The sequence below is a fragment of the Perognathus longimembris genome, chromosome 2 (assembly GCF_023159225.1).
Source record: "Perognathus longimembris pacificus isolate PPM17 chromosome 2, ASM2315922v1, whole genome shotgun sequence".
In the NCBI taxonomy this organism is placed as follows: domain Eukaryota; kingdom Metazoa; phylum Chordata; class Mammalia; order Rodentia; family Heteromyidae; genus Perognathus; species Perognathus longimembris.
Window position 1 is genome coordinate 66,199,390 of NC_063162.1, and position 25,298 is coordinate 66,224,687.

Genomic DNA, 25,298 nt, shown 5'->3' on the forward strand with positions numbered 1-25,298 from the left:
AGGCAGCAGAAAGATGGATCTTGATTTTTGATCCAACTTATAAGCCTCTGTCGTTTGATTGGAGAATTAAGTCCATTAATGTTGAGAGTTAGGATTGAGAGATGATCGTTTGTTCCTTTCATTATCACTATCTTGTTTAAAGTGGTGTCTTCCCATTTTTTGATCTGATGTTTACTATTTAGGGTTCATTTCTCTGTCTGTATTGGGATCTTGATTATTTTCCCTGTGTAGTACATCTTTGAAGATTTTCTGTAAAGCTGGTTTTGTGAAGATATATTGTTTCAGTTTTTCCTTACTGTGGGAGACTTTTATTTGACCTTCGGCTATGAATGAGAGTTTGGCTGGGTACAGAATTCTTGGTTGGTAGTTATTTTTATTTAGTGTTTGGTGTACTTCATTCCAGGCTCTCCTTGCTTTCATGGTCTCTGCTGAGAAGTCTGGGGTAATTCTGATTGCTTTTCCTTTATATGTGATTGTTTTCTTCTCCCTAACAGCTTTAAGGATTCTTTCCTTGTACTCTACTGATCCTGTTTTGATCACAATGTGTTGGTGGCATGTCCTATTCTGGTCTGGTCAGTTTGGGGTTCTAAATGCTTCTTGTATCTGTATAGGCCTTTCCTTCTGGATATTTGGGAAGTTCTCAGCTAATATTCTGTTAAATAGATTGCCTATCCCATTAACTTCTTTCTCCAAGTTTTCCTCAATACCTATTATTCTTAAATTGCAGAAGCCTAAAATTTTGTATCGTGGGGTTTTTTTTCAGAATGAGATTGTACCTTCTTTTTCTCCTTCATCCTTGAAGTCACCAAGCAAGCTCCTGAATTTGGAATTGAATGTGAGGGGCATGTGGGTCTGTCTGAAAAGGAGAGAAAAGTGAGGACATTTCTGTGGTGAGTTTTTTAGAGCCTTGTTGTTGCCATCTTTGAAAATCTTGGAGCAACAGAGCCTTGGTCTTTCCCGAAACAGGCATTCCTCCGGGGTGTGGGGGATGGACAGAGGGGGATGGAAAACAAGTGTCTATAGTTTGTGCCCCAAAGAGTAAAACCTGAAAAACCTATTAGAAATATCACATGCTTTCCCTTGGGGCATATACATAGAAGTTCCTTCATCTGCCCTTTGTTTTCTTGGCAAACTGATGGCCACAACTAATCTATCTTGTGCCCTTACCTAACGCCCATTGCCACGCTGAACTTCAGTCTCCTGTCTCTCTCTCGAAATCCAAACCCACAGGTCCAAGTGCCCATCAGAGTCTCCCTAAGATCCACCAGCTTCCAAAAACACAAGTTCAAAACTGAAGGCTTTAGTAGTTTTCTGTCTTCTCTGTCCCAACTCACCCTCCTCCTGCAGTACGAAACCCCAAACTGCCTCGAGTAGAAAAGAAGACAGAGCCCCGCTCTCAGGGCACCCCACATTCTGCTCAGCCAGGGAACCCTGGGTGCCACCCCCAGACTCCCTGTAGCTGTCTCAAGAAGCTTCCATTTCTTACAAACCACATGGCCCTGTTCACAAAGAGTCAGGGATCACTGGACAGAACTTCAGAGCATCTTCGGGGAGCCTGCTGTCTCTCCATATGATACATGACATAGAGAAAATGAACATGGTGTGACACATCGGTGTGGCTGTGAGTGTGGGATTTAATGAACACATCTGTGCCCCGTGCACAGGTGCTTAGCTCGGCAGGGGCACCTTTCCAACTTCAGTGGCTATTTTTAAATTGCTTTCTAAAGTTGTGCCAATGTGTGTGCCATCAAGCAAGCAAATTATCCATCCACATTTTCAGTAGCATTTAGCATTTTTGCCAATCTGACTCAGGCCAAGAAGTTTCTCAGTGTTGGCTGAAGGTGTATTTTGTCTGAATATTGGAGAGGCTGTGATTCTTTTGTGTTTCCGGAGTATTCGGAATTTTTTTTTATGAGCTTCTTACTTAGAATTTTGGTGATTTACAAAGTTCTTTATTTTCTAATTTCAATGAGTTACTTTAATATTGTGGGCATGGATCAGTTTAAATCATTGCATAGTAATTTTAAAAGAAACTTAATAGATGTCAAGACAGCCCATTTTCATAAGTTCATCAACTCTTCCTGGAGTTTTCCCTCCAAGTACATTCTGAAACACATGTATAAATAACTCTTATTGCTCATTTGGCAATGTTTTTTGTTACAGTGATTAATGTACCTGGCAGTAACAGCTTCAAATCTGCTTCCTCCCTCATAGAAAGGTCCATCTCATTCTTAATGTGGTCTCTTTAGTATCTTCAACAATGCTTTAGTTTGTTTCTGCATAATGTTTTGGTAAACACTCTGTTACCTTAGTTTAGTTTTCATTGGATATGGTGTCCTTTCTGTTCTATCCTTCCTAATTGTGTCTCATGGTGCGGTTGATTAAATATGTTGATCATTTTTATTCCTATGGTTTGTGGATCACTATTTTTCCCAGAGCCTTAGTTTAAGGTTCCCTGCACCACACAATATAATCAGGATAATAGTCCCCACATTAGAATAACTTTGCGTATCCACAGAAATGTATGTTATATGCATTATAAGTCACAATTCCTGGTAATAGGCATGTGATGAACATTAATTTCTGTTAATCTCTTTTTCCCACAGTCACCTGAGGAAGACATTGTATACATCAACTCTAATTTAGGCAATCTCTTCCTGCTTTGAATTCACAGTTTTGAGAATTTTTAGGATATTTTATCTACTATGCATGGATATCTAGGGCCTACAACAAAGTAGGCATTTGATAGAAAAAGTAATAAAAGAAATACTGAATTCAAATATACCATACCAGAAGATGATTATCATGTTTTATTTCAATAAAGCATTCTACTAGAATTCGTTCTTTTGACAAACTGACTTTGGAGCTCCGTTATTTAACTGAATTGTTCTGAGGCTAATTATCTTCTACTCAGTTAATCCACCCCATCCTTTCGTATTCTTATTACTTGACTCCCGTTTGTGAACACCTCATTCTCTCTTCACATGACTAGTCTCTTGGTATTTTCCTTAGGTCTTTGCTGTCCTGAGGCCTCTCTGTCACTGTGTGTGTCTTGCTCAGGGGTCTCAGGCACTGTGACATGGTTCTTGAGGTATATCTGGAAGATTTCAGTTTCAGAGTGATCTCTCACTCTGACACCTGGTACTCTCAGCCTTGTGTCTGTGAATGATGTCACTAGCTGAGTGGACCCTTGTTCCTTCTAGAATTAGACACTGACTAGTTCTGGACCCAAAGTAGATGGTGATGTTTTACAGAAAAATCACACAATAGACTGTCCCAGAGGCAGATCATATCACATGTGTATGGGGTCACTATAGGAGTGTAACTAATTAATTTTTGCTGTTTTGGTTTGGGGCTTCTTGTTGCTGTTGCTGTTGGTTTTTTCTGTCTAGAAGGGGTCCAGGCTCTTGGCCACACCTGTGCTAGACTCACAGCGTGCTCACATATGTGTTAGAGCTCCTGCCTTCTTCTCCTACTCTCCTGCAGGCATTTTCTGCCTTCATGCATCATAATGAGGTTCAAGGTCAGTTCTGGTTAGATCTTTGCCATTGTGCTCAGCAAGTACCTGCTTCTTCTAGCCTGCCACTCCCGAAGCTGGCTACCTCAAGAAGTGCAGCTTCCTGCCTGTTTCCCCTGGGGTTGTGAGAAGTGCAGCCCTCTGCCTTTGTCTTCCTGGTTTCCTATCTCATGGTGACCAACTGGGGACATCTGGCTGCCATTCTCTGTACACTCTGCCTCCCACTTCTCAGGATTGCCATGCTCCAGCGACATCTCCCATGCCTGTGTGTCTGTTACTGCAGCTGAGCCTCTGCTCAGCCTCCCACAAGGTCAATGCACACACAATCCAGCAAGCACCACAGAGCCACTTCCCCAGTGTGCCCTCCAGGCTGTGGGCCAGCGGTTCTCATGAGAAACAGACTTCTCTGTACCTCACACTCACACCACACCTGTTCCTCCCCAGTCACCTCCTTGCCCTCCCAAGATGGCTCTAGTGCTTGCTGATATACCCCCATTCTTCCAGAGGACATGGCTGGCTTTGTTCTTAAATCCGATCACCTATTACCACCTGGGACAAAGGATGGATGATCTATGAATTCTGAGTTTGTCCTTCCTTTATGATAAATTCTCTAACCAGAATTTCAAAGGCAGAATTTTGATTCATGGAGAGCACTCAGAGGAGACAGGGAGAGACTGGGTTCACTGAGGACATGGGGATAAGGAGCTAGTTCTGGGGGAGGGAGCCAAGTCCTTGGAGATCTCTGGGGACTACCTGAGGCTCAAAGCAAGACCAAGTAGCCTATTTGTTTGTACATTTCACCTGTTTCATGTGTATCATGAATGTATATGTCATGTAGGAAAAGGAAAGAATAAAGTAGCAAACATATTTGGCCTGAAAATTATTTTAAACTCACATCTGGGTGTCATTGGCTCATACCTATAGTCTTTGAAACTCAGGAGGCTGAGATCTGAGGATTTTGGTTTGAAGTCAGACCAACCAGGAAAGTCTGTGAGACTCTTATCTCCAATTAACCATCAAAAGGCCAGAGGTGGTGCATTGGTTCAAGAGATAGAGCGTTAGCATTGAGCAAAAAAAGCTACGGAACAGCACCCAGGCCCTGAGCTCAAGCTCCATCATGCAAAAAACTATATTAAGCTTGGAAATAATATTCATAGACATACACAGGTTATAATCTGCTTTCAATACATAGTTTTACTGTTCACAGTGAGAATTAGGTTTCTTTATCCTGAAAAAGCACAAAAAATAATTTTACTAATCTCTAAATTGTGACCAGTATGCAGCTGTGAAATTATTTTCTAGGTATTTTTTTAAAATAGCATTTTGAGAAAGAGAGGGAAGGGATGACATTGTCCAAAAAGAAATGTACTTAGTGCCTGACTTATGTAACTGTAACCCCTCTGTACATCACCTTTATAACAATAAAATATTTAGAAAAAAATTAAAGGTATTTTGTATTTGGATTTAGATGTTAAAAAAAAAAGAGAAAAAACACACATCCAAGCAATCTGGAAATTGTACCCAAGGCCTACACAGGTGTTCTACCTCTTAAGCCAGGCCGCTGTCCCCTTTTTGCCCTAATTATTTATTTTCAGAGTAGCATCTTGCTGTATGACTGAGCTGGCCTGGACAGCAATTCTCCTGCGTGTCACCAGAGCGGGTGGGACTATCACACGGCCCAGTCTTTGTGCACCCTCCAAAACTGGGTGACAGAGAGAACCAGCCATTCATTGAGATGGAGTTTCATAAACTTTTATACTCGGTCTGGCCTCAAACCTTGATTCTCCCCATCTCTTCCACACAAGAAGCTAGGGTTACAAATTTGAGCTACCACATGTGACTCGTATGTTTTAATTATGGATGTGGGTCACTAGCTGGAGTTTTCAATGAGTAAATAAACCTACCAATGAATGAGAAAATTCTCCTTCACTGTTTATTACTTTTTATAGAGAACACATCAAACATGAACACTGAAGTTCATTTATGGCAAAAAAAAATGCCTTTTAGAATTTTTGCAGAACAAATAAGGAATATTAACCGATGGAATCTTAAACTTTACCAAAGCATTTTGCAAGGGATTTGATTATTTTCAGGCTTCCCCCCACCCCTAAGTTTGTAACAGCAAAATAAATGTGGATGAACTTCACAAGCCTTAGGCAACATCTATTGTTTCCCAAGAAAATCTGTGGGCCTAATGCCCCTCCGGCCCCTCCATGTGCAAATCATAGCAGCTATATTTGGAAACCACAATGCTTCCATCTGCTGCAGTGCTGAGGGGCTTCCTCGGAACACAAAACATCTTTTCCTGCCCAAAATGCTCCCAGGTGATGGGTGACACATTTTCATGTTGAATCATTGCATGTGCACAAGGTGTGTGTGTGTGTGTGTGTGTGTGTGTGTGTGTGTGTGTGTGTGTGTGTGTTTAAAGCTGTCCAGGAAGATAAAATGTAGGGTCATTTTTCTTTTTTCTGGCTGAATTTTTCTAGAATTTAGGTCTCCTATCCCTTGCCATGCAGTCTGCCTGCCTGAGGGATGGCAGAAACTCTTAGACTTCTGGGCAAGATCAGCTTAAGGATTCTTTATTGTATTTATTTATTTATTTATTTATTTATTTATTTATTTATTTATTTATTTATTTATTTATTTGGTGCTAGTCCTGGACCTGGAAATCAAAGTCTGGGCTCTATCCCTGAGCTCTTTGGCGCAAGGCTAGCACTCTACTACTTGAGACACACCTTCAATTCCTATATTGTGTGGTTGGTTAATTAGACATAAGAGTCTAACCGACTTTTCCTTCCCAGAGTGGCTTGAACTGTGATCCTCAGATTTCAGCTTCCTGAGTAGCTAGGATGACAGACGTGAGCTACGGGCACCTGGCCAGCTTAAGTCTTAAATCACAGCCTATCCTCCATCACTGGGGCTAGGCAATGAGCTGGCAAATACAATCAAGCCAAGTAAATGGATGATGGTACTTTTCCTGTGGAGCTCTAGAGTTCTCCTTTGTTTCCCATTGCTTTATTCCCACTCTTTTTTCCTTTCCAAACTCCTCCTTCCCCTCTTCCTTTGGTCCTTTGCCTCCTCCTTCTTTTGCTTCTCCTCTTGTCCTCCGCTTCTTTTTCTTCCTCCTCTCCTCTCCTCTTCCTCTTGCTGTCTTTCTTCATCTCTTCCTCTTTCTGCTTTTCCAGGTTATCATTCAAAGGAGGCTGAAACATGAGGATCACTTGTGCCTAGGGCTTCTAGACTAGAGTAACATAATGAGACCCTCAAAAGAAAAACAAAACATACTTGAAAAAAACAAAACACTTCATTTTAGAAGACATCCCTGTCTAATGAGAAATCACAGAGCATTTCCATGTATCACTAACCCTAGACCTATTTTTCTTAATGATTGACATCTTAACATTCTGATGGTGCATCTGTTGGAATTAATTCATTGACACTGGTGAATGACCAGACACTTGACATTTTATTCTTTTTCTCTTAGTTCTGTCTGAATGTCTTTTTTCCTGACCAGGATCCCACACTTAGTTGTCATTATGTCACTATGCCTCCTTAAGCACTCTTATCCATGATATTCTTTTATACCTCTGCTCTTTTTGAAGACTTTAACCATTTAGAGTAGTAAAAGGCAATTATTGCATGCATTTCTTTCATTAGGATGTGTCTGATGTTTTACTACAAGTAGGCTAGGGTGATGAGTTTGAGGGAGGAAGACCAGAGGTAAATTACAATTTTCTTCACATAACCTCTCCAGGTGATTTATCATGGCTGATACTGCCCAGGGTCACTCAGCTCAAATAGTATTCTTCAGGTTCTCTTTTCTTTCCCTTTTCTCTCTTGTGCCCTGTGTGCCTTGGAAATCATGATGTCAGTCCATACTCACGAGTGGGGTTTATTCTTCCCCTTGTGGGGGTAGAATGTCTATAGAGTTGCACTGACGTTTTCAGTGGAGAAATGCTGCCAGTCATTGAAAAGATATCCTTCCATCACTGTGACAAAATAGATGGGATAACAGAGATATTAGAAAGCCTGACTCACTGGTGGTTTCAGTCCATGGTCTGTGGCTGGGCAGTGCATCATGATGGGAAGGAAGGAATGAAGACTTTATTCCACTGCATGGCAGCAGACAGGCAGACAGACACGGAAGGAGCCGGCTCCACGTCCCCAGTGGCCGGACAGCCTCCCGTGGGCCTCGCCTCTCAATGGCTCTGCTGTCTCCTGACAGCACCACAGTGAGAGACTAAACCTTCAACACCTGTCACTGTGGATCATTCTAGCTAAACTAACTGGGCTGATGGTTCACACCTATTGTCCTAGCTACTAAGGAGTCTGAGACTTGAGAACTGTAGTTCGGAGCCAGACAGACAAACCATAGAGGCACTTGTTTCCAATTAACCAGCAAAAAACCAAAAGTAGAGATGTGACTAAAGTGGTAGAGCACTAGCCTTGAGCAAGAAAAGCCAAGTAAAAGCATGAGGCCCTAAGTTCAAGCCCTAGTACAGCACATACACACACACACACACACACACACACACACACACACACACACACTACTGATTTCTATCCAATTTCGTATTGAACCCACCATTACCAGTCAATGAGCACTTGTTCTATGTCTCTTGTAATCCAATATTCCATTTATGCTGTGGACAAATCATCCCACCTTTTCACACCTATAGCTCTATTTATATATAAATCCCTATCTAATCCAGTCATGAGTTTACCTGGGGATTGCCAGCTTCACTCAGCTGCCACTGGAACCATTCTCCCACCTCAGCTGGTTCTCTGTTCTCCCGTCCCACTCTCAGGCACCAGACTCCCACCAGCGCCAGCCTTGCCCTCCCCAGCCCAGCCCGAGGCTTACACATGGGAGCTAGAGTGGCTGACTGGACCCTCCTGGAGGAGGGCTGCTGTTCTGTGCCCTCTGCCACATTGGGTGGTGTCGCCTGCGAGTGTCCAGTCCCAGACCGGCTACATTCTTACAGTATGTAGCCTTCTTGAGCTTATAAGTACTGATGTCCATTTTTCCTTCTTTCGGCAGTACTGGGGACTGAACTCAGGGTCTCATACTTACTAAGTGAAGCTCTACCACTCCAGCCATTCCTCCAGCTTCTTTGGCCATTAGTGATGTTTAAGGTAGGGTCTCATTGAAAGCTCAGACTGGTGTGGATTGCAACCCCCTCCCTGTGGTTCCTTGTGTCCCTGGGAATGACTCTGACCCATTGTGCTTCCCCTGTAACTGGGAATATAGGAGTGTATCACCATACTCAGACATTGAGATAGAGTCTCACAGACTTTTATGCCAGGCTGGCCTTGGACCACAATATACCAGTCTCCAGTACTTTGTCTAGTTTGCCACTGAAGTAGCAGTTTGGGGGTGAAGAGGCATCCAGGTTAGCTCTTGCCAGGTATCTCATGAGTTCAAAGTTCCAGTTCACCCTGTAGCCTCGATTCTCCTATGTGTCCAAGCAAAGTGACTGATTTTTAATGTGTCCAGGGTTTTCTTGTATGAAGATGAAAGGATAAGTTCTAAGTGCTTTGTATATCAGGGCTGAAATCTCATTAATAACTTTCCAAATTTGGTTTTCCATCACGATGATAGGATGGGATGTTTCTGACATTAAGCATCTTTGAGCCCATCTCTCAATTGGTTGTTTATCTCTGTCTTCAATTCAAAGAAACCAAGAGGCCCAAAGAATGGGAGTGAACTAAGCATGCCATGGAAAGCATGCCATGATAAAAACCAAATGCCAGCCAAGTGGCTCACCCCTGTAATCCCAGCTACTCAGGAAGTTGAAATCTGAGGAACATGGTTGGAAGCAGCCTAGATAGGAAAGCCTTTAAGACTTTTATCTCCACTTAACCACCAGAAAACCAGAAATGATGCTGTGGCTAAAAGAGTTAAAATGTTAGCCTTGAGCACCAAGAGATTCAGGAACAGTGCCCAGGCCCCAAGTTCAAGGTCCAGGACCAACACACACACACACACACACACACACACACACACACTCACACACACACAGAGTCTTTCTTTACAGTTCACACCATTTCTTTGCAACATCCAAGTCTAACATGAAAATAAAATCTAAAGTATGCTTGTATTTAAGCTCATTAATAGATATTCTCAGCATTGAAACCACATTTCAACTGCTCTTAATTGAGTATGTCTTAAAACTACTTTTTCTGAAAAAAAAATATTTTACTAATTTTCCATAGCCCACATAGCCACATAACAAAAAACATCGACAAGAAACAAATCCAAAGAAAGGCATTACAAATGTTTTTTTTTCCCCCCACAGTTTGGATATTCCACCATAGGAGAACAAAAGAAATGCATAAGTAAGAAAAAATGACCAAAAAAGGACCACCAAAACTATATGTCTAGCAATTTAATCTTTTCTGTGTGAAAGGTAGTTGTAAGCATGTGATGACGATATCTGAGGAACACAGTCTTGATTTTATTACACACATGTCTTTTTTGCTGGCACTTGGATATGAACTCCAAAGACTCTACCATGAGAGCCATGCCCCCTGCTCACCGTTCTTGCTGGCTAATTAGAGATAGACTCGAGCACTTTTCTGCCTGGGCTGGCTTTGTGAGCCACTGTCTCTCAGCCTGGGGAATACAGTCTTAAGTGTGTTTGTTTTATTTACTTTCCAGCCACAGAGAAAATGTCTTGTTCTCAAATACACATAATGTGCTGAACACAATGTGTTATTTCACACCAATATTAAGGTCTATAAAAAAATGCAAGAGAAGCAATAAAATCTAGCTCAGGAGAGAGAACCTGTTTACATTAGAAAACAAAGGCTTTGGGAATTCTCCTTCCCATCTTGAATTTTGGTTCCAGACATGCAGCATAGGAAGCCATGGCTACTTCATTTGCAAATTTCTTTTCAATTCTTTTAAACTCTGAAGACATGTGATTCCATAAAAGATTCCCCCTGTAAAAATTAAACATGGGAAACGAGCATCCATTAGAGAACAGTGGATTTTTAATAGGAGGCTGAGTTATGGAAGGGTAAAGCAAATCAAAACAATGTCTTTAGAAAAGACCTTGGCAATCATGACTAAGTTGGCATGTTAATGTTTCCTCAGACCCAGTAGCTCCATTTCCAGCCACCACGTGCCCAAGTAGAGCACATCACATCTGCATTTAGACATGTAAAAAATAAAAGGTTAATTGAAGTGTTATTTGTAACAGCTCAACCCCAGAATCAACCAGATGGCTATAGACATTTATAGGATGAATAAATGTGTTGTGGTGTATTTATACAAAGGGAGAGCACACAGTACAAATGAAAGAACAAACTGCCTTGACATGGAATGGCTTCGAGGGGGTTGCACAGACATAATATTAGCTAAGTAAAGGAAGCCACAAGAAAATAACACATCCTGTATGGTTCAAGTGAAATACTGAAGCTCTGTGATGGAACTCAGGACTGAATGGGTGCCCTGGGGCCCACCATGATGCTGGCCCGTCTGTGGCTGTCCCTTGGGACTTGACCTCAGTGACAGTGATGGAGCATTTCTCTGGGATGAGTCACTGATCTGTCTATTTAGGGTTATTTGGATTTGTTTGTTTTTTAATTGTGTTTATTATCTTTTACTACATAGGTTTTATTTCATAGTAAATTTTAAAAAGGACTTTCTTAAGGAAACTGGAATAGCTATATATATATATATATATATATATGTGTGTGTGTGTGTGTGTGTGTGTGTGTGTGTGTGTGTGTGTGTGTGTGAAGGTAACTATAACAGTCAGAGATTAAGGATCACAGGATACAGAGTTTAGGGAAGCAATGCATACTGAGAAGAAAAAATCACCACCCTCAAAGTTGAGAAGTTCTAGCGGCACTGGTGGCTCACACCTGTAACTCTCGTTAATCAAGAGGCTGGGATCCAGAGGGTTTTAAAAGCAGCCCAAGCAGAAAAGTCTGTGAGACCCCCATCTGCAACTACCCAGCAAAATGCCAGGCCGGAAGCATGAATCAAGTGGTAGAATGACAGCTAGGCAAGCATGCCAACAACCTTGGGAAGAAAGAGGAGGAAGAGGAGGAAGAAGGAGAAGAAAAGGAGGAGGAGAAGAAAAGGAGGAGGAGAAGGAAGAGGAGAAAAAAGAAAGTTGAGAAGTTCTAAAACTTTGCAACCCTTCTACTCAAAATGATAGAGAAAACAGAATGTTATAAAGCATGGTGGTTTTCAAAAGAGAATATTCTTAGGAGAGGCTCACAAGAGCTCAATTATGATCATATAAAATGATGCCTATCAAAATGAACTCCAAGAAATGAAAACAAGAGGGTTTTTTTTTAATTGCCCTCTTTGTGGTTTTTTTTGTTTTCCCTCTTTTTTCTTCTTCTGTCTTTTCCTCTTTTGTCACTCTTTTATTTCTATACCCTTTGTCTTTGTCTTGTATGTAAATTTATCTGATGTTTGTCTTGTAGGTAAGTTTATCAGGATGGAAAGGGCAAGCACAAAGGATGAACTAATGAAGCAGTGATACTCACTAGACACTATGCTGAAAACAAACTTTACAACTTGGGGAGATGAGGGTCAGGAGGGAAAAAACTGAGAGAAAATGAGGGAGGGGTGACACTGTTTAAAGGGAAATGTACTCATTACCTGACTTATGTAACTGTACCCACTCTGTACATCACCTTTAAGAAAAAGAATGGTGGTTGAGGGCTAGGTCTTTAACTGCCTTGAACAAATGTGCAATTGTCATGAACAGCTGTAGGATGTGTAGGACAACATCCAGATGAGGGCGCTGATGAGAACAGCCCCCACTCTGCCCTCTCTCCTCCTTCCAGAAATGGACTTTTTCCCCCAACACTTGTCCATGCACCAAACCCATAGTGGGGGCCTGGCAGGGTAGCTCATGTGCACAATCTCAGCCACAGAGGGGTGAGGATCTGGAGGCGTGGCTTAAGTGGGGAAAAGCCAGCTACAGGGGAAGAGGAGATGGAAAGGTAGTGGTTTGAGGTCAGCCCCAGTAAAACTTAGTGAGACCCTATTTCAATAAACATGCTAGTGTTTCATGCCTATAACCACAGCTACTTGGGAGAACAAAGTAGTGCTGTTTCTATCTGTGACAAGTCCCAGCACAAACCCTCAGAGACCCTATCTGAAGAGTAAACTAAAACCCAAAAGGGCTGGGGTCATGATTCAAGAGGTAGAGGGCTTATCTAGCCAGCAGAAAGCTCTGAATTCAGATCTCAGTCACACACACACACACACACACACACACACACACACACACACACACACACACACTCCACGGCAAGGGGAGCATGTGTGGAGGAGATTCTGCCCACCCAGGAAGTGTCCCTGAACCTTGCAGGACTGACAACCAATGGGGACAAGGCCTCCACTGTGTCTTGCTGCCTTGGGTGGACTGCGCAGTTCAGTCTCCCTGCACTGAAATACCCAGGGGTGGTGACATTGCTTCCTGGATGAGCAGTGTGCATTTCGCAGCTCACACGTGAAAACAGGCTCACAGCACAGCACAGAAAGCTGGAAATTCTGTCAGTGAACAGTGTCTGTGTGGCCTTGGGGGGATGAGCCCACCACTCAAGATCACGCCTGGACAAAGCCAATGTAGCCCAAAGGCTCATGCACACTTGAGTTTACTGCTGGTTCCAAGCCCGTTTCTGAAGCAGAGAGGATTGGTGTTGCCTGACATCCCTAAACAAGACTTTTATGTAGACCATAGAGTTTGATGTCTGACATAACTGTCAAGGGAAACAAGGTGAGTCCTAGCCCAGTGAGCCTCTCCTCTCCCTCCCCAGACCTGACCTTACGGGGGGGCTGTAGATGGGGATGAGGAAGGGGACATTTTAAAAAAATTATTTAATAGGCATCCCATTCATACTTATTTATGGGATACAATGTTGCAATCTGACTTCAATATTATAATTTAGTTATTCCCATTTCACATATACAAATTTCAGCGGTGAAACTAAGATAATTGGCATTTCGACGTCTCTAGATATAGCTGTTTCTCTGTGCTGAGAGCCTTCCAGCTCTTCTCTATCTGGTCTGAAGTGGATGACTAATTGCTTTAGATGGTGGCTGTCCTGTGTTGCTAGTGAACGTCAGAATGCCTTCTCAGTGCTAGCCATATTCTGGAACCCATTGTTCACCCCTCATTGTCTTCCCTCCACTCAAACCATCACTATTTGCCTCTCTACTTCCATATGGTCTACTTATAGTCTCCACACAGGGGTAGCAATGTGCAGCCCTTGTCTTTCTGTGTCTGGCTTATTTGACCTACTACAATGTTCTCTTCTGGTCCCACCCACATTGCCATAAATTAGAAAATGTTGCTGTATGGTAGATATACACAAAAGAATATTTTATGCTATCAATTCACCCATTAACTCCTAGGTTCATCCCTATCTTGACAATTGTGAATGTTATCTTTGCTAGATTATTTCAGTCCCTTGGAATGTATACCCAGTCGTGGGATTGCTGGACCTTCAGGCAGTTGTAGTTCTGCTTTCCACAAGGGCTGTACTATTTGCAATGCTTTCCACAAGGGCTGTACTATCTGCAATCCCACCAACAGAGCTACCAGTGGACATGTCTGAAGGACGGGTCTTAAGATTAGGAGGTGGCTGGGACAAAGAAGGTTCCTGAAGGCCCAGGAAAGCCATCGGCCCAGCAGACATGCTCTGCCACTGGAAAGGCTCAGGAGACAAGACGAGACTTCCAGAGGGCACGGGGAGGCTTCTGCACAAACCAATCCAGCATTCAGTGTATCTGAAGATGACAACAGAGAGACAGTCTGCTCAAGAGCAATGGGGAATTGTGGTAACAAATATTTATGCTGATAAATCTATCCAAAAATCCAGTCCAAAGGGTGATGAAAGACTTCAAAGTATGTCAGTTCCCTGGAAGATAGCTGGAAGAAACAAAAGTGCAAAGAACACATTTGTTCTTATACACCCTTATTTTTCTCAATAGTGAAATATACAAAACTTCTATAGGTCTTTTATCCTCATTTTAGTGAGCAGAATACAACCCTGGTACATCTTTAATCCTCTGTTTTATCTATCTCACTTACAACATAAGGACAATAAAAAGTACAAAGAAAAATAATTTGCAAAAATAATTAAATTTATGATTTATCCACACCGATGCTCTTTCCCGAGACTCTGGGCCCCAGGCAGTTTTACACCTTTTGATCACGTTGTTCACACTGACAGAGACTCACACACTCACTTGGCTGTGACGCTGTGGTTCTCTTGTGATCTCTGAGTGGCTGCACAGATGTATCCCGAGGTGGACATAAAACCACACTGTCATCGCTGCATTACACAACTCCTCTTTCTGCCTGGCTAATGAGCTCCCTGTCCCTGGCTATACACTCTGTCCTAGTTCTATTTCCCCTTTATTCACTGGAGTAAGAGAAGCTACTGGAAACATCAGAAGGGAACAACTTGTTCCTATGTGTGATGTGCTAGCCATTTGCTTGCCTGGGCCCTGAGCCCTCCTCCCATGCAGTATCCTCTATTTTCTGTGAGCATTAACTGGATGCTACTAAAACAGGGATGTTTATGAAAGAGCAACCACTCTCATAATTATGATCTTTTCTTCTTTTGAGCAATCACTGGCAAACTCTAAAATTTGGGTGTTGTGTTTTTTCCATTTTTTCAATTGTGTCAGTCCTAAGTTTGTTCCAGAAATTGACATGTTAACAGAAAGCAACTTCATTACATTGTGTGTTCATCTGAAGTGGACTAATTTTTTTTTTTATCAAATTGTGAAATTCTTATTGTATGCCCAATTCCTTTTTTAAATTCCAATAAGCCCTGGAAGTCTACAAGTGGTCTCATCTAGGAAGCCTGTATGAAAAATGATCATCATCAATGGAATAGTGGCATTGATATCTGCCCCCCATACAATTAATGTAAGCTAAATTTTAAAAACAAAACAAAACATGAAACGATGGTCATCCTCTAGGTGCCCGTAGCTCTCTCCAGTGATTCTAACTAAGCAGGAGGCTCATACCTGAAGATCACAGTTCAAAGCCACACAGGCAAGGAAAGTCTGTAAGACACAACCAAAACAGCTGGAAGTGGCTCAGTGGCTCAAGTGGTAGAGCGCTAACATTGAACAAAAAGGCTCAGGGACAAAAAACATCCAGGTCCTGAGAGCAAGCCCCAGAATTCACACACACACACACACACACACACACACACACACACACACACACACACACACGATAGATCCAAACTATGATTTTCATACATTCATACAGTAACAACAGCCAGGTGCTAGTGGCTCACATCTACAATCCTAGCTCCTCAGAAGTCTGAGATCAGAGGCTCATGGGTCAATGCCAGGCTGGGCAGAAAAGTCCACAAAACTCTTATTTCCAATTAACCAGAAAAGTGTCAGAAGTGGAGGTGTGGTTCAAGTGGTAGATGGCTTGCTAGAGCAAAATAGCCAAGAAGAGCTTGAAGCTGAGTTAAGCCTCCATACAAGCGCACACACACACACACACACACACACACACATACACGCATGCATGTGAGCACACACACACCAATTAGTGGAAAGCTCTGGGCAGGTGTAACCCTAATAGAAGATTAAAGTTAGACTTCTCAATTACTGGGCAAACTGATTCAAGCACCATTTGATATGAAGAGAGTATACACTCATTCTTCTTAAATATTTCTGCAAGATACACACACTGGTTCTGGACTGAGGGACACCTTTGAGAATATTCTACAAAGCAACTTGCCTCTGGTCCTTGAGGTTACGCAGACAATGAACAATGGAGGAAGTGGGCTAAGGCACAGGAGAACAAAGGTGTGGGACAGCTAATTCTCTATATGATTTTAATTACATCTTTCTGTTATGAACAATTTCATTGGACAGCTCATGAAAATGATGTGAGGGTTTGGTGGTCAGGTGGCTGTGCTTTCACCATTTCTATTATGGCATTTCCTGTAGGTTCAGGAATATTTTTTGGAAGAACTATAAAGGAAGGCATACAGAAATGTATCCTCAGATGATTTTGGGGAAAATACATGATTCTTACTATTTTTGGATAATTTTGAGATTGTTTCAAAATAACAAAATTTAGATAGATGAAAAATGAAAATATGCCAGACCAAAAACAATTCCATGTAACTGAAGTTTTAGAACAAACTAATCTGTAGTAATATGAAGCAGACATTGCCTGATGAAGAATAGGGAGAGACTGACTCAAAGCACTTGAGGAAATTTCTGGAGATTTAGAAATGTTCTGTCACATTAGGAGTATAGATTGGGACTACACATTTGTCAAAACTGTGTAACTAAAATGAAAGCATAATAACACAATAGATTTAATACAAGTATTTTCATGATTACATGAAATAGCAATGAAATTGGTTAAATTCAGAATTTTCCAAGCCACGCTATAATGGTCCACACCTGTAATCCTAGCTACTTAGAAGGTTTGAAGCTAGATCAGATAGAAAAGTTTATGAGACATATATATATATATATATATACATATATATATATATATATATCCAATTAACCAGAAAAATCCAGAAATGTATTTGTGGCTCAAATGGTAGAACACCAACCTTGAGCAAAAAGAGCCAGATGAGAGTACAAAGTCCTGAGCTCAAGCCCCAGTATGGGCACAACCACAACACAAAAATAAATTTCCAGGTTGGATAAAAGCACATGATCCTACTTTGTACTTTTTTATTTTTAACTTATTTTACATAGATTTTAAAAATTCTGGAAATTTGTCATACATGTTGTAAAAACATATATTTAGACACATAAACAGGAAGCAAAGTAGACTATACATCCAAGATTATTACTAAGTGGTAAAGGATAAATTTTTCAGAATACATAGCAACTGTAAGGGTCTACACATTTGATAACACAAACTTGAAATATTCTAAATAATATAGTAGAACTTAAAGGAATAATTGATAACTCCATGATAGTAGTTGGAGATTTCAACACTCATCTCTTAGTAATTGGGAAAAAGTGAAGAAATAAGTCATTAAACATAAAAAAGACTGAACACAGTAACAGCCAACTTGGCCTGACTCTTATTTTTAGAAAACCCAGCTAAGCAATGTTAACATATACATATTATTTTATCCTGGATGCATTATATTCAATTTTCACCAAAATAGACTAACTGTACTCTGAGCTATGCAATAAATGTTTACAATTTTGTTTAAATAATGAATTATCCAAAGACTTTCTCAGATGCTTTTAGAAATAAATCAATCATAAGTGATACTTAAAAAGACCATAAAAATGACAAATCACTGATAGAAGAAAATAGAGAAAGCCTGAAAAATGGAGAGACATATACTGTTTATGGGTGGGAAGCCTCAATATTGTCAAAAATGTTCATTTGCTCAGTTGTTCTATAGATTGGATGTCATACAAAGCAACATCACAGAGAGCTCGCAAGAAAGCAGCCAACTCACTCTAAAATCATTGTGGAAGTTTTAAAGGACTAAACTATCCAAAACAATTCTGAAAAACAAAGTTGAAGAACTCATTCTGTCTTACCCATTTTACTCTTTTACAAATTTGCTTTTATCATCTTAGTGGCATATAAATTATAATCATCATTATATTGTGGCATTAGATAAAGAAGAGGCCTATGGAAAAATGGAAGTAATAAGAAATGAACTAATAGGCCTACATATTCATAATTGGTTGGTTTCCAACAGAAATGCAAAGGTTTTCTTTGGAGTAAGTGGGGTTTAAAAATCCATTTGTCACAAAGCAAATGTCACTTGAACAATGGAATATAAATGTGCAGACACTGAATCCTTACCACTGAATCCTTCAGGAATTGACACAGAGTGGATCTTAGACCTCAATATTAAACCGAAAAGTATAAAACATCAGCTGGATGCTGATGACTCTTGTCTATAATCCTAGCTACACAGGAGGCTGAGATCTGAGGATCATGGTTCAAAGCCAGCCCAGGCAGGAAAGAAAACCAAAAGTGGAGTTATGGCTCAAAATAGTAGAGCACTAGCCTTGAGCAAAAGAGCTCAGGGACAGAGCTCAGGCCCTGAGTTCAATCCCCACACTGACAAACAAAAAGATCTAAGAGAAAACAAAGGGAAATATTTGGGAATTAGGGTTAAACTAATATTTTTAAGATACAATACAAAGCACAATCCATAAAACAAAAATATGATAAACTAGTTCATGGAAGAGGTGACACTGATTAAGATGATTTTACTCATAGACTGATACATTGAATTGAAATCCATTTTTACAAATACTTAAAGATAATTAACTTATTAATAATTACTAGTAGTAATTATTAATTTCAGCTTCTCAAAAGACATAATTTAAAAAATTAGAAGACCAACAAAAGATTAAAAGAAAATGTTCCAAATCATCTCTGCATTTGTATCTTGATTAAATTAAAAAAATTCTCAAAATGCAATTATGAGAAACCAATACACTTTGCAAAGGACTTGAAGAGTGTTCACTAAATCTGTATAGCTTAGACACGCACATTTGGTTAAAAAAAAAGTGCATGAAAACAGATCAACATGAAGAGAATGGAACTTACAACCACAATAAGCCATCATTAAATGCCCACTACAATGGTCAGGCTAAAAACAGAAACAAATTTGAAATTCAAGACCCCTGGAACTCCATTGTGGGCAGGAATGGAAAACGGTACGGCTGGAAAATTGCTTTTCAGGAATATCTAACGTTGTTAACTGCAACCAGACAATTCCACTACAAGTCAGTTTACTAACTAAGAAAAAACAATGTACACTCAACAACTAAACCTGTGTGCTCCTAGGATAACACACAAAAATTGGGACTCTTCCAGATAGCCCTGTTCTAGGGGGTGGCTAGCAGTTTGTACTGCAACCACACAATGCAGAATGTACAGCAAAACAAAACACAACAACCAACTAATACGCAACATTCATGTATGAGCACTGATGATGTTGAAAGGCATATTTCTGAAGTGGACGAAGTCAGGTCTCAAAGCTGCATCATACATGATTTTGTTCGTGACTTATGAGACAGTGTAAAACCCTGTAGTGATGAGAGACAGACCAATGCGTTCTAGAACCTGGGGATGGTGTAGAGTTAATCACAAATAAACATTAGAAAACCTGAACGGGGATGGAATTCATTCATACCTTGAATATGGTATAAATTATCTGAGGTCAAATTTATTTTTCAGCTTACAGAATTATATACCTAGTGTGGGAGGTTTTACTGTATGCATTTCATGTCTTTGAAGCCCAAAAGAATTTAGGCTTAAGAAGAGGGAGTTTGGGTCAGGCACCAGTGGCTCACCCCTGTCAGCCTAGCTACTTGAGGAGACTGAGAGCTGAGGATCACAGTTCAAAGCCAGCTGGGACATGAAAGTCTGTGAGACTCTTATCTCCAAAGCCACCAGAAAACCAAAAGTAGAGCTGTGTCTCAAAATGGTAGAGGGATAGCCTTGAGCAGAACTCAGGGACAGTGCCTAGGCCCTGAGTTTAAGCCCCATGACTGACAGAAGGATGAGGAAGAGGAGGAGGAGGGGGAGGAGGAGGGGGAGAGGGATGGGGAGGAGAAGGAGGAGGAAGGGGAGGAGGGGGAATTTGGGAGAAGGTTCCTACTTGTTGACGCTGGGTGAAAAGTATATATGATCGTATTATCTTACACTATTTACTTTTTGCAGTTTCAAATATTCTGTAATTTAAAAAATTACTGAACCATGTTTGAAGAATCATAATAATAGGCAAGACATATTTAGTTGATATTTTTATACCTATTTTAGTTGATAATTAGCTGACTGTTCAAGGTTTAAATTTTTCTATAATCAAAGAAATAAGCTAAATTTAAGATGATATTTATACTATTAATAATAGGCCAAATAATTACAAGATGGTCATTTTTCCAAACATAGAGCTTTGAAAAATATCAACCAGATTTTACCTCCTTTACCTTTTCTGTTGATGTGTACCTGTATCTCATAACTTTCAACAACAACCTTGTTTCTCTGTGAAGACCTAAATTAAAAATAAAATAGGGCAAGTTCCCACGCAGCCTGGCAGGCATGGACGTGGGACCGCAGTCCTCATGAATTCTGGAATCTCCTGATCCCATGAAGTTTATCCTCCAGTCGTTTCAGCAGGGCTCCCCACAAATGCCCTGTTGCCCAGAGAGTCGTGGTAACCTGGAGAGCGTCTTCCTCTTGCTCAGTGCCATGTCTCTCCTGCAGTGCTATGGTAAGCCAGGGAGGCACGAGAGCAGACCGGTGCTGTTCTTGTCGGTCAAAGTAACTGAGCCAGCAGTGCAGCAGCTCCCTGCAAGTCCTCCTTACCAACCACCCACCCACATCCCCCCCAGTGGGGTGTCAGAGTATTTATGCTGGGCAACTGAAATTTGAGGTTCCCCGGTGGCCACCTTCACTCGGACTCAAATCAATTCTTTTCCTTACTTATTCCTCAGTGAGAGTCTCTTTTTTAGGTTAACATTTCATAGAATTGGAATTTTAGAAATTTTATTGTGAGAAATATATAGTTACTGTTCTTTACATAGACCATAATGGTGACTCCTAATTATATACCTGTTCTACGATTATCTTCATTCTACTTAAATACTCAATAAACATCTCACAGCAAACCCTTCTAAGCCAGACATAGAGACACAGCCTGTAATCTCAGTACTCAGGAGAATATTGAGTTTGAGGCTAGCCTGGACAGGCCAACTTCAAAACAAATCCTTCCACCACTGAGTTCTTGATTTCTTCTTGAAATTTCTATTCTATTAATCAATTTTATTTCAGTAACAAAGTATGGATGCCTATTGTTCAGTTGTTCGGCAGAAAGTACTTAGAAAGGTGATCCTTCCTTTCCACATTCTTGACTCCCACATCCATTTGCCACCAAGTATGTTTGACTCTGTCTATCCATTCATCCATCTACTAATCTAGCACCTTCCAGCCACCAGCCATCTCTCTGCCCTTAATTTCATCTTTGGCAGAGCCTCTGCCTAAGACAAGTTAGCTTCCAATACTTAGGTCTTTGCCTTATGGCAGGTATTTTTTCAAAAGTATATGTTTATGGAAAAACTGCTAACCAGAGAAATATCTTGCTTGTAATTATTTCAAATATTGCTCTTTGAAAATTTGTCTATGACTTGAACAAATAATGTTGAGCGAGACAAGCCTAGAACACAGAAAACAAAGCAGCATGATCTCCCTGATATATGACTGCTAAGATGGGGTGACGAAGAGACAGTAGAGACCAGGTCTGTGAAAAAAAACAACTGCTTGTCAAATGGTATTTCCCACAGAATTGGGGCAGAGACCCAACAGTATGTAACTAAAACCAAACAACTACTCAACATATAAAGGTCAAAAATTGACCTCTCAGTGGAATACAATAGCTCAAAAGCCATGTATGTACGTTCATATAAGACTACTGTCAACATATTGTCTAATGTCAACATTACATTTAAAGCCCTAAGCGAATTTTCTTGGGCGTAGGCCACATGGCTACTGTATATGTTCTTGGTACATTGTGAATTGTACATATGTCTACCTGACCTAGGGAAGGGAAAGAAAAACAGGGTGTAAGATATCACAAGAAATGTACACACTGCCCTACTATGTAACTGTACCCTTTTTTGCACAACACCTTGTCAAAAAAATTTGTGTTTAATTAATAAATAAATTACAAAAAAAGAAAATTTATCTATGTGACTTTTTAAACGATAGAAACATTTTAAATTGTAAAAGGTAAGCAGATTATTAACTAAAAATAAATATCAAAATGTCTATTATTATAATAGAGAAAAATCACCCTGTGTAACTGGTTTTTCTTTTGTTTGTAATAGGGAGACTTATTTAGTTTTTATTATATTCAGATACTTGTACAAAGGGGTTTCAATTCAATATCAGTTTGTGTGTACAATACATACAATACATCTTGATCAATGTCACACCTTCCATTCTTCTCCCTGCTTCCACTGTGCTCAACCCCACCAATTCCCCTGGCTTTCCTGGGGCTATGCACATATGTGTGTCAATACTGTATTCACCCAATATCCACTCATCTGCTTGCCCCTTACTTCCCGCACCCCTCCAGATTAGAGGCCCAGTTTCCTGGTATTTCTGTTCATTGCTTGAAAGGGTTACAGAGTGGAAAGCCGCCCCTGCATAGACACTATACTTTCCTCATTTTGGTCGTGTATATATGCACGTGGCCCTATATGTGTTTTCATATATGTGTATAATTTAGATCTAACTTCCAAACTTCTGTACGTTTTAGGTCTAACTTTCATGTATGTTTATATTTTAGATCTAACTATGAGAGAAAACATGCTGGACCCAACTTCCGGGGAGATCACAGTCCCAGTGCCCAGCATGGTGCTGCTAAAACAAAACACGAGTCACTTTACTCTTCTTGTTAAATCCTTCCATGTCACTGACACAGAACAAGACAGCAGTGTCTCCCATGACCACTGGGCCCACACAGCCAGTGTCTGCTCACCTCTGGTCTTACCTGTCAAGGCCACCACCCCACTTCTTCCTGAGGCTGCCCCAAGCCAACCCTATCATCTACTGCTCTTGTCTCAAGTGCTCACCCCTTTAAGTGCTTCATCCTTTAATGCATCTCTCCAAATTTCAGGGAGTTACTACTGATCTGTTGCTCAAAAATCACCTCCTCCAATCACTCTCTCCTGACCTTCTACTGCCCTATACCATCTAGGCAACTTTTACTTCATTCATAGCAAAACAAGATGGTGTATTAGGTATCTTCATGTTGTGATATGTTATGATTTCTCATAAAATGTAACTTCCTCCCACATAAATCTTTGTTTGCCTCTTTTAACCCCTAACTATCATAAAAGTACAAATCAAAACCACAATACAGTACCACTTTACCCCAGTTGAATGGCTATTAGGAAAAAGACAGAATCTACCAAACGTAATTCCTATGGCTAAAGGAAGGCAAATGTGCCATCATTATGGGAAATAGGCTAGAGATTCCTCAAACTGTTGGAAATAGAAGTGGGCTGTGATACAGAAATCCCACTCTGGATATGCAACAGCAGCAATATGTGGGAGAGACAGAGGCTGTCCATGTCCAAAGCAGCAGCAGTTGTAGCAGCCAAGGTAGAGAATCAGTGCAAGCGTCTATCAATGGATGAATGCATATACTCACATATAGAATCTGTGGGTGCATATATAGGTGCACTCAGCCATGGAAATGAAGGGAATCCTGCCACGTTTAACATCAATGATGAACCTGAAAGACATCATCCTCCATGCAACAAGCCAGGCCCAGGAAAGGCAACTACCATGCAGGACCTCACTCACCTAACAGGTGCAATCGGAAAACAGAAGAGTAGTTATGGGGAGGGTTGGCTAACAGATACAAATGTTCAGTTATGTAGAATCCAGAAGGAATAATCTATGAGAAATAGTGCATGAAATTGTGAATATAAGAAAAAGACATAAATTGGATACTTGAAAATTGCTGGGAGGGTGCTCGCTTCGGCAGCACATATACTAAAATTGGAACGATACAGAGAAGATTAGCATGGCCCCTGCGCAAGGATGACACGCAAATTCGTGAAGCATTCCATATTTTTTGTTCAAACAGAGATGACCATGGATGGTAAAATGGGCCAGGCTTCAGTCTACATCCTCTATCGAAGACCCCAACATCGCCCTGCTTACCAGTCTCAGCCGTTCTCCATCCTTCCTGACTTCAGCCTGGAGCTACAAGAGCGGCCTGTAGGGTCCCACCAGCAGCAGAGTGCCCACATACCTCTGATGGATCCCACAACTCACTTGACTTTTAACTTTCACCTGTCCAAGAAAGAAAGAGAAGCCAAAGATAACCTGACTCTGCCTTTCCAATTCAGCTCTGAAAAGCAGAAGGCCTTGCTTCGATCTGGACCAAGTCAGTCTGCCGTATCTTCTATGAGCCAGATGTTTATGATGATCTGGACCAAGAAGACCCAGATGATGACCTCGATATTTGACTGGCCAGATTTGACTAGACTTAATAAGAAGAAAAACTGGACTTAAAAGCGCCCTGTGTTGTTTGAATTGATCTTACCCTGTCCCTACCTCACATTTTTTGTGTAGGCCCTGCGGTGGGCTGAGTGGCAGCATGTGATCAGGGACGCATACTGTAAAGCAAGCGGAGAACCTTCCATCAAAATAAATATCTACATCTTTTTATTAAAAAAAAAAAAGAAAATTGCTGGGAGGAGATTTTTAAAGGCCCTCAAGTCACACTTTTAAACACTCATGACCTCTCTCATGAATACTTGCACACAGACATACACAGGTGCGCAGACACACAGATACAGACCACATGCACACACATGCATGCACACACACACACACATGCACACACTCACATTACAGGAAATGTGCTATTACAAAGAAAGGGATTTTGTGCTCACAGCAGAAAGATTGCTCATTACCCAGTAATGCATTGGTTTGGGATGTGTGACTCAGATCCTATAAACCCTGTGACTGTGAGTTACTCACCAGAACCAGTTACCTGCAAATGAGCTTGGAATTTGGTTTCCTGAACATCCCCAATCTGAAATCTGACCCCAAGGGAGTTGATTACTTTGCACCATGGGTTGACAAATGCCAGAATTTCAGTCACCAGGTTCTGTGCTAGGCATCTCATAAAGCATAGAACGTCAAGCGTTAAAATAATTGGAAACATATGCAGTTAACTGACCTTGGAAAGGAAAACATAACCTGCTTCAGAGCATGAGTTTGGAGTCGACCGGAAC

The 25,298-nt window shown here is 40.9% G+C and overlaps 1 non-coding gene and 1 pseudogene across 1 annotated transcript; both read left to right on the forward strand.

Annotated features, from left to right (window-relative positions):
* The window catches only part of LOC125344474, a 96,586-nt pseudogene extending 71,885 nt beyond the window's left edge, over positions 1 to 24,701 (forward strand).
* LOC125347500 lies at positions 24,022 to 24,128 on the forward strand. The gene has a single exon (XR_007210251.1). It is a non-coding gene; the product is annotated as a U6 spliceosomal RNA (small nuclear RNA).
* Positions 24,702 to 25,298: the final 597 nt, after the last annotated feature.